Genomic DNA, 9,488 nt, shown 5'->3' on the forward strand with positions numbered 1-9,488 from the left:
AGCACCAGGGCCAAGACCCCTGAGTCTGCTTGTTGTGGAATTGTAGGGTTTTTATTTTCTTAAGTTTATGTATTTATTTTGAAAGAGTGTGTGTGTGCACATGTAGGGAAGGGACAGAGAGACAGTGAGGACAGAGAGAGGGAATTCCAAACAGGTTCCCTACCACCAGCCTGATGTGGGACTTGAACTCACGAACCCAACCATGAGATCATGACCTGAGCCGAAGTCAGATGCTTAACTGACTGAGCCACCCAGGCACCCCTGGAATTGTAGTTTCTTGAGGCCTGCTCTTCCTGGGGCAAGGCCTTTCCTAAGATTCCTGAGCCCATGTATTGTTACAATAAGCCATCTGTTATTTGAAATACCTCCAGTAGATCTCCTTTTCTTGCACCCAAATTAAAACAAACAAACAAAAAAACCCAAAAAAACCGAGGTGCCTGGGTGGCTCAGGTGGTTAAGCATCCAACTTCAGCTAACTCATGATCTCACTCATGGTCTGTGAGTTTGAGTGCCTTGACGAGCTCTGCACTGATAGCTCAGGTCATGATCTCATGGTTTGTGGGTTCGAACACCTTGTTGGGCTCTGTGCTCAGGTCAGTCAGAGCCTGCTTTGGATTCTCTGTCTCCTTCTCTCTCTCCTCCTTCCCCACTTTCGTGTGGCCTCTCTCTCTCTCTCTGTCTCTCTCTGTCTCTGTCTCTCTCTCTCTCTCTCAAAAATAAATAAACATTAAAAACAAACACAACAAAAACAAAAACAAAAATGCATAATCTGACTCGAGCCTACTTTTCCGCTCCTCCATCACCTTCAGAGCCTTTGTTCATGCGATGACTCAGCCTAGAATGCCCTTTCCATCCACCTCACATCATCCTCATGTACCTCAGGTGAGATGGACACTGCTAGTACTTCACCCAGATTCCTATTATTGTTTTTGCACACTTGGCCCCAATTTTCTGTATGCTTTTGGTTATAATGGTCAACATCTGCGATACCCTTCAGAGACCTACCCTCTGGCAACTAGAACAAATCTGCCCTTAAGCTCTTCCCAAACCTGTCCATCATGGCTTTTGGCCAATGACCAACTAACGTGAGACAATGAAAGCCCAGTTCCTTTGCCAGGAAGCCAGGGGCAAACTGAGGTATAAATTATTCCCTACAGTTCCCTCACAGCATCAGGCTAACCTACTCTCCATGGGAGTGAGCCAGAAATCTCATCTTTGCTTGGGTCTTCTCCTGGCCCTCTCATCCTCTCTCTCTATACTCCCTTGTTAGGTCTTCCCAGGAACACTTCCTTAAGAAATCACTTGCCCACTCACCCTCTTCTGGGAACCCAAGCTAAGACACGGTGAACATGATCTCCCTTCAAAGCTTCCCCTGGCAGTTCCCTTTTGCCCCCATAATTGCACCACAACATTAGTAATAACAATAGTATACTTACTACTTTCCATGTCTGTCTAGATGGTTGAGTTTCTCAGAGGGGAGGGGTTTGTCTTGCTGATTCTTATTTCCCCAGTGCTTAGCACAATCCTTGAAAACCATTTTTTTTTAATGTATGTGTTGTACAACTATCTACAATAGCCCTAGAGCTATAGAAGAGAAAAATTACATAAAGTTACTGACTTCCAAGAGCCTCTGGGCTTCAAATTTCTCATATTTGAGGAAGTGATTATCTCCAAGGCTCCCCCAATCTATGATCTTATATTTAAGCAGAATGATGACAATTTCTCATAATCAGTCCTGCCGTTTAGTGTCCCATATGCAAGGAAGGCTTGAAAACCTGAATAGTTGTCTTTTACCTCTGAATCGAGAGATCTGATTATCCAGCAACAACTTATAAATTTTCAATTTTATAAATGTCTAATCTATGACTTGGAGGGGTACAAAAATACTTTGAAGATTCAGGCTCACAAATTCATTTATTGGTTTATTATCTAACAAATATTTATTGAATGACTACTGTGCCCAAGGCACTGTAAAACAACAAGGTGATAAAACAGGCTTGGATATACAACAGTTTAAATATGCCTCACAATTTACTGTTATGCTTTCATACACATTAACTCCATGCATAATAAAATTGTGAGGTCATGAATATGATCTGCATTTTTTCTAGGTCCCATAGCCAGGGCTCACACAAGATCACACGGTCAATCAACGAAGAGCTTGAGCTTTCTAGGTCTCTGGCTTCAATCCCCTGCCATTTCCACTTCACCACGTTGCTTTCTTTTGCAAAACATCCCCGAGTATCAGCCTTTACCATATTTTCTCATTTGTTTCAGCTCTAGAGCTAGAGGTCACCTTGAAATGTCTCAGAACATCATCCTTTAGCATGGGCCTTTTAAAATGATAAATGCTGAAAACACTACTTAATAAGGTAAAAACTGCTCGTGTTCATTTAAGCTCAAAATAATGTGATTTTATTCCTAAGGAAAAGTGACACATTCTTTCTGGGGCACATGTACCAATTGAATAGAAATGTAGAAGCTTATAATAGATCACACGTGTAAATAAAGTTATATCTTTATAGATGAATTCAGTTATAATAATAAGTCATACATAAGGATACATTTAGTTACAGAAATCTAAACATATGTTTATATGAGATGCCAACATATTTCTAGATAATGGTATCTGGCAAGAGCACAAAAAGCTTTAAAGCACTTGTTATTTATTCCCAGGAAACCATGATCAGGTTCAGAGCATTCAAAGAGTAAGGTGGGGAAAAATGACATAAAACATAAGTAACACAAAAACACCAACACAATAATAACCAATGAAACATCTAAATTAGGGTCAAACAACATACAATGGGAATCAGGTCTATCAGCCCCCACTAAGTGTATCCAAGTTTTAATCTCTGTCAGAATAAAAACAAACAAACAAACCTAACATTTCAGAGACTGGGTGGGGAGTGGAGGTATGGAGATACAGAGGGGGAAGAGGGCCAGTTTTGTAAAGGAGAGGGCCAAAATGTTTAGGGAAATAAGAACTAAGGCTTTTGCAATGAGAAGGTCAAGAAATTCAAATATGAAGTTAGCAAACGTGCCTCAGTAGCAACGAAGTTGCTTCTTTGATGACAAAGAAAGGTCCAATTTCAGCAATATCATCATTTAGGGCTCTGCAGAATGAGGTGCTTAACCACTGATTGGATGGTCTGTATGGCACAGATAGAGTTTGCCCACCATGGGCCACCCTACAGGATGAGGTGGATCTGATCATCTATCAGAGGATTCCCCAAATGTCCAAATCTTTAGGTCCTTTCTCTGAGGTCAGTTTCCTTTGAGAGGAATTTTCCAGTCTCCTACCTGGGGTATTGGGTAGAAGCCTAGCTTCCAGAAGGCTGGGAGGCAATCAGGAGAAAGGGGTTTGTGAAATCCTGCCATGCACTATGCAAACTTTAATTTAAACCTCTGCTTCCACCAGTGTCTCTTCCCAGGCTTTGGCTATAGCTGGCATGTCTGACTCCAGAGTTTTTCTGGTTTACATTCTACAGAATATACTTTACTCAGGCAGTCTGCTTAGGTCAGAGAGAAGGGGTCATGCGGCTGGGAGCAGGGAGGTGGCCTCACTTCTTTTTCCTGTACTCAGTAGCACTCAGCACTTTCATCTTTATTCTTTCTGAGATTCTGCAGTGGGACCTGTCTTGCATCTTATTGACTTCCCACTGACATCCCTATATCCCACCCTGTTCCCACTGCACCTGTCCCCACCCCTAGACATTTGGGTTTTAGATTTCTCTGCGATGCCGGGTCATTTATTGTTCATCCATCCAGTTTTCATCTTCCACATTTTGTTTGAGATCCTCACTAGCCTTTTCTTTCTCCCTGTAGGTTTATCCTTCTTTATTCCTCTGCTTTGGTTTCTAGAGAGAAGTAAACATTTGTGTGCAATTCACCATGTTAAATTAGAAGCACAATAATTTAAGAAGGCTCAGTTGCAGATATGTAAAGAGAGATTTGCAAAGGCATAATCAAGTCAATCTGGAAAGATCATAAGCAGCAGCCACAAAAACAGCTTTGGGTTCAAGGATAGTTTTCATCATGATTATGCCAAATTACAGGAGCTCTCTGAGACAGAGACTTAGGGTAAAATGTTTTCACATTTTGCTGGTGGCAGGACATGCAGAGGGCATAGCAGGTGTGAGTGGATTCAGACCCAGGCCCAGGCTTCTTACTGACTGTGTGATATTGGGCAAGTTGCTGACTCCTTCAGTTGCTTCTTTGGAAAATAGAATTAATTGCATCTCCTTCACTGGGTTGTGAAAATTAAATGAGATCATGCCTGTGAAAGTGCCCAGCACAGTGCCAGGCACATAGGCACCCAGGGCTCAACAATCGAAGCTGATTCTTTCATGGTCCTTGGAACCAAATGTGGGCCTAGCGGGCATCCATTTGTCTCTGCTTACTGCTCTTTGCCCCAATAGAAACGGGGTTATAGGGAAAGAAAAATAGAGCAATAAATCACACATGCTGTAACCTTCAAAGTCTGAAGAACACTGCCCCAGGCAACTCCTGCACCGTCCAGTGAAGTGTGCTGGGTTCCTCTCTCATCCACATCACACACCAGAAGGCTGCCTGGCTCTGCTCACTGTAAGTGGAGAGTGAGACTTACTGGGACTTAGATGTTTTCTAAACCCTTCAAGCATGACCTTACCCCTGAGGATATGGGTCAAATGACCTCTGAGGAGAGGAGAAAGGGAAGGGAAATGCATTCCATATTCATGTGACTCTTGACCCACTTAAAGGTCACTCCCCAAGCTACATCACCCCTTCCTGGGAACACGTAGCACCTGACTCTTGATGGGGTGGTTGGCCTCTTCCTTGTGATTTAATTAGTTACCCACAGGGTGGTTGGCTGAAAGCCCACATTCCATACAATCTCATAACTGAGAGGAACCTTCAGGATCACCCATTCAGGGCTTAAGCCTCCTCTACAACATCATCAAGTGGTTGTCTGCCTTGTCTGGAGCCCTAGTAAATGATAGGACATTTAATAGAGGGAGAAGTATGCTGTCTGTGGACAGCTCTGAGAGCTGTAAAGTTCTTATTTAGATGAGTTTATCCTTTCATTGATTTTTTTTAAAACACTTCAAAAGGTTATGACCAGCAAAGAACACTGGAGTCACTGCTGCTATCAGGGAGCTGATGAGGGAGGAGATGGACATTAAACGAGCATGGAAAACTCTAGAAGTGGGAAAGATATAATGAATGCTACAGGAGTAAAAACTGGGTGCTCTGGAAACACTAGTCTAGAGCGCTGGTTAGGGAAAAGGAGAACAATTTAACTTCCAAGGGACCATTAGCAATATCTAGAGACGTTTGTTATTGTCACAACTGAAGGAATGCTACCAGCATCTAGTGGGCAGAGGCCAGGGCTACTACTAAGCATCCTACAATGCACACCCCCCCCACACACACAACAAAGAATTATCCTGCCCAAAATAGTGCCACTTAAAGAAACCTTAAAGAAAACTGATCTGAAGGATTTGAGGAAGGGCCCCTACTCCAGGGAAGTGAAGTATAAGCCTTTACCCAAAGGAGGAGTCAAGGTTATCCAGGGAGAGTGTTCCAGCAAAGGGAACACAGAGGCCATTCAGCATAGCCAGAAATTGGAGACTGAAGGTAATTTGGGAATTGGATTTATGACTCAGCCAAGTTCCACCCATCAGGAGCCCACAGGGCAAGTTCAGTCCTCCTTCCTCAGGAGGAAGTATCTGAGTATCCGAGGAGAGCCATGATGGTCTTGTTGATTTTTTCTTGTCAAAACCCTTTGATGTTTCTCTAATAGAGAGCTTTACGACTCTCCCAATCTGGGTTACATTTCTGATTGTGTCTCCTGATTCAGGGCCATGCTGATAGTCAAGGCATCCCACCAGGTGTGAGATGATGGACATAGAAACGTGTGAGCTCATCATCACTTCCAGAGGTGCCAACAAGATCATGAGGCTATTTCCCTACAGATGGTTTTCTGGGTAGAAGGAATCAACCCTGTAGGCACGCCATGTTTGTCACACCTGTATGGAAAACGAACCCTGGCTTTGGTTGACCTTGAGTGTTCCTGGCCCTGGCCCAAAAAACTTGGCTAGAAATCTGTGCATGCAGAGTGAGCCAGCCAGGTGCAGTTCTTCAAACCTAACTTTAGGGTCAGGAAGGAAGAGGAAGAGACAATGGAAAGAAGGAAGGGCTTTCTCCTTACACCAGGCCTGATCTTCAGCCTTTCCAACCAAGAGTGCACACCCATGTGAAGCCACCACCTCCAGGCTGCACACTTCTGTCAAATGCTTTGTCAGTCTCTTTCCTGACCAAGGGCCAGCCTCCACAGACTCAAAGTAAGGCAGCTTAAGGTAGGACATAGGAGTCAGTTTACAGAGGTAGGGAGTTGGGGCAAGGAGTAGACTACGAGAAATAGGTTTCTCCTCCCGAGGTGGAAGAGGCTAGGCTAAGGTCAGCCCTGGGGTATAGGGGAAGTAGCATGCAGGTCTGCTTGTGAAAAGTACCCAAGACTTAGAGTCACAAGCCGGTTATCCCTGGCTGTGTGGGACAACCTCTGTTCACACAGAAAGGTCTAACATGTAATTACATCTGTGATTTAAATTAACTTACCAATGGCCAATGTAATATTTCATCATTGAAACCAGCAATTATTCTTTCTTCAAGTATTTTGAGTTAAATGCATTCTGCTTTTTATTATTATTTTTTTAAGCTGTCAAGGGATAGAAATTATTGGTGAGGGATATGACTTCAGTAAGTCAATTTAACTCAACAAACAAATACTGATCATCTCCAATGTGTCAAGCTCTGTTTTAGTTCCTGGGAGGGACAAAAATGAACAGGAAATGTATCCCCAAGGCAGAATATATCCTTATGTAGGATGGCTAAGTAAGACCATAGAAGTATAAAGTGTTAAAGATCATAGAGGAAAGAGAGAATCTGAGAAAGGAAAGCAAAGATGTCATGAAAGAGGTAGCATGTGAGCTGGGTCTTGGAGGATGAGTAGGATTTTGATGAAGGAAGGGAATTTTATATGTGGAAGGGAGAAAACAAGGAAGGGGAGAAAAGCCGGAGAGAAAGATCCAGTGTGGATAAAGGGAGTAGGCTTTCTTTTTCCATCCTCTCTCCCTATAGACTCTGAGACCTTCCTGGTGGTGACACCTGTTCACCCATAAATTTCCAGTCTGATTAAGATCATATGTCAGGTTTCATTTCACCTTCCCTGTGCAATCCTAGTTAAGATAAAAGTCTAGTTCTGTGGGCTCCACCCTAACTGGCCCACTGGCTATATGGTTCACCTCAAAAACTTTTAAAATGTATTTGCTGGGGCATATCCCAGACTTATTAAAATGGTAGGCTATGGCCCAGGTAACTGAACTTTTTAACAAGCTTTCCAGATTTTTCTGATGCCTATCAAGGATTCGGAAACAGTGGCCTGATTGGAGGACTGGGGTCCAGTGAAGGTGCCTGTTCACTCATGACAGTTCTACCCATGTCCATGGGGCCCAATCACATTTAGCATTTTAAAAATGGTGTTGAGGCACCTGTGTGACTCAGTCGGTTAAGCATACGACTTCAGCTCAGGTCATGATCTCTTAGTTCATGAGTTGGAGCCCCACATCAGGCTCTGTTCTGACAGCTCAGAGGCTGGAACCTGCTTCAGATTCTGTGTCTCCCTAGCTCTCTGCCCATTCCCTGCTCATGCTCTGTCTCTGTCTCAAAAATAAATAAACATTAAAAAAAATTTTAAGAGTGTTGAATGAACACATGTGGGCCTAATTCAACATGAGGAGCAGACAAGGAGACAGGTCCTCTATATTCAAGTCCTGCTTCTCATTTTCCTATGTGAGCTTGGGCAAATCCCTAAATTCTTTCTCCCTTACTTTCCTCATCTGACAAATGGAGTCCTCATCTGACTGGCATCTGACAGTCATTTGCCATACATGGTATGAAAATGCAATGGGATAGTGTTTGAAATAAGTGCATTGAAAAGCAAAGGCATTCTATACATATTTTGTTATAAGGCATTATTATGAACTCACCTGCTTCTAGCTCCTTGTGGGCAAGGAGTACTATCTCATTCCTCTAGAAGGAGCCATCAGGCAGGGCTCTACACTCAGTAGTCCATGGTGGGCACTTCAACAAATGAAAATCCACTGAGCTAAGGCTGTCCTCTGCCAAGACACTAAAATGTCCCCTTTGTCTGAGGGTAATAACTGCAGTTACTATTTAATTAAGAAAGACTTCCAAGGAAGAATAATCAATTTGCAAATTACATTGGGTAAAAAGCAGACGAGGAATTGCTCTACCATCATGGTAGTCGATGCATACTAAGTGAGGGAGGGGAGAGTTCCAGCACACAGACCTGCCTGCCCACTCTCTGCCTTTGCAGATTTACAGTCTCCAAAGTTCATCCAAGTTGTCAGCTTAGGGAATTTTGATGCATTGGTATATTTCTTAGGTCAGGGGCCAAACCCACTGGGTAGAACACTGTCCCTTTATCAGTGGGAGAAATGATCAATCTGGAAAAGAATATATAATTCATGGCCAAATAGAGCAAAGCATTAAATCAGGAAGCTGACACTAGCCCAATTTATGGCATTGCTTTACTAAGTGTATTCCCCACTGTATCATCCAACAGCCCATCTTGATCTAAAAACACTTGCTTTGGAGAATGGGTCTCTCTTCAGTGCTGGGGAGAAAGCAAATCGCCTCCATCAGCAGCCATTTCTGTTGATGGAAAACCTTGTGGCCCTATGCCAACAACATATAAAAGTAAATAAAAATTGAAGTGCAGGTCTGAAAGAAACAGCGACACAGTATGGCTACATTAAAATATTTATGCCCTCAGACTTTTAGACATCCATTATCTACAGTATGTTAATAAGAGTGCTAAACTGACCTTGGCTGGGACACAAAACTTCCAGTGCCCTGCAAAACAACTCTGTCCTCCCACATGCCTTCGTTTACGGAGAAGTACACAAGGGAGCAGGTGAACAGAAAGACTCCCAGCCTGGATGCCTGGGGGCAACTCGTGACTGGGGAGCAGAGTTTGAGTCCCGATAATGAGTGAGGTGACACTGGCAGGTGGCTTTGCCTCTCTAGGCTTCCGCCTCTGCTCTTGTGCATTAAGAAAGGGTTCCAGAAGATCAGAGAGTCCCCAACCTGGCTATTTGTTTTCAGATTTGAAATGAGATGTTTGAACACACAGATGGCCAGACTCCCCACCCCTGACTTAATCAGCACCCGAAGTGGGTGGGTGGCCCCGCTTCTCACCCACATTCCACATTCCAGATGGTCCAAGAGTGAAGGGAATCCTGGCATTGAACTCTGAACTGCCCTTCCCTCTGAGGCAGGCTCCTATTCCGTGACATTTCTAGCTCACAAACCCACCTGGGAAAAACTTCAAATGCTTCTGGGTGCTTACAAATCAGCGGCTCTGGATCTGGTTCAGACTCGCAGGTGACATTCACCGCCCTTTGCGCTGGAGGCTGCCATTG

The sequence above is a fragment of the Puma concolor genome, chromosome B3 (assembly GCF_028749965.1).
Source record: "Puma concolor isolate L17-30 chromosome B3, mPumCon1.1.hap2, whole genome shotgun sequence".
Taxonomy (NCBI): domain Eukaryota; kingdom Metazoa; phylum Chordata; class Mammalia; order Carnivora; family Felidae; genus Puma; species Puma concolor.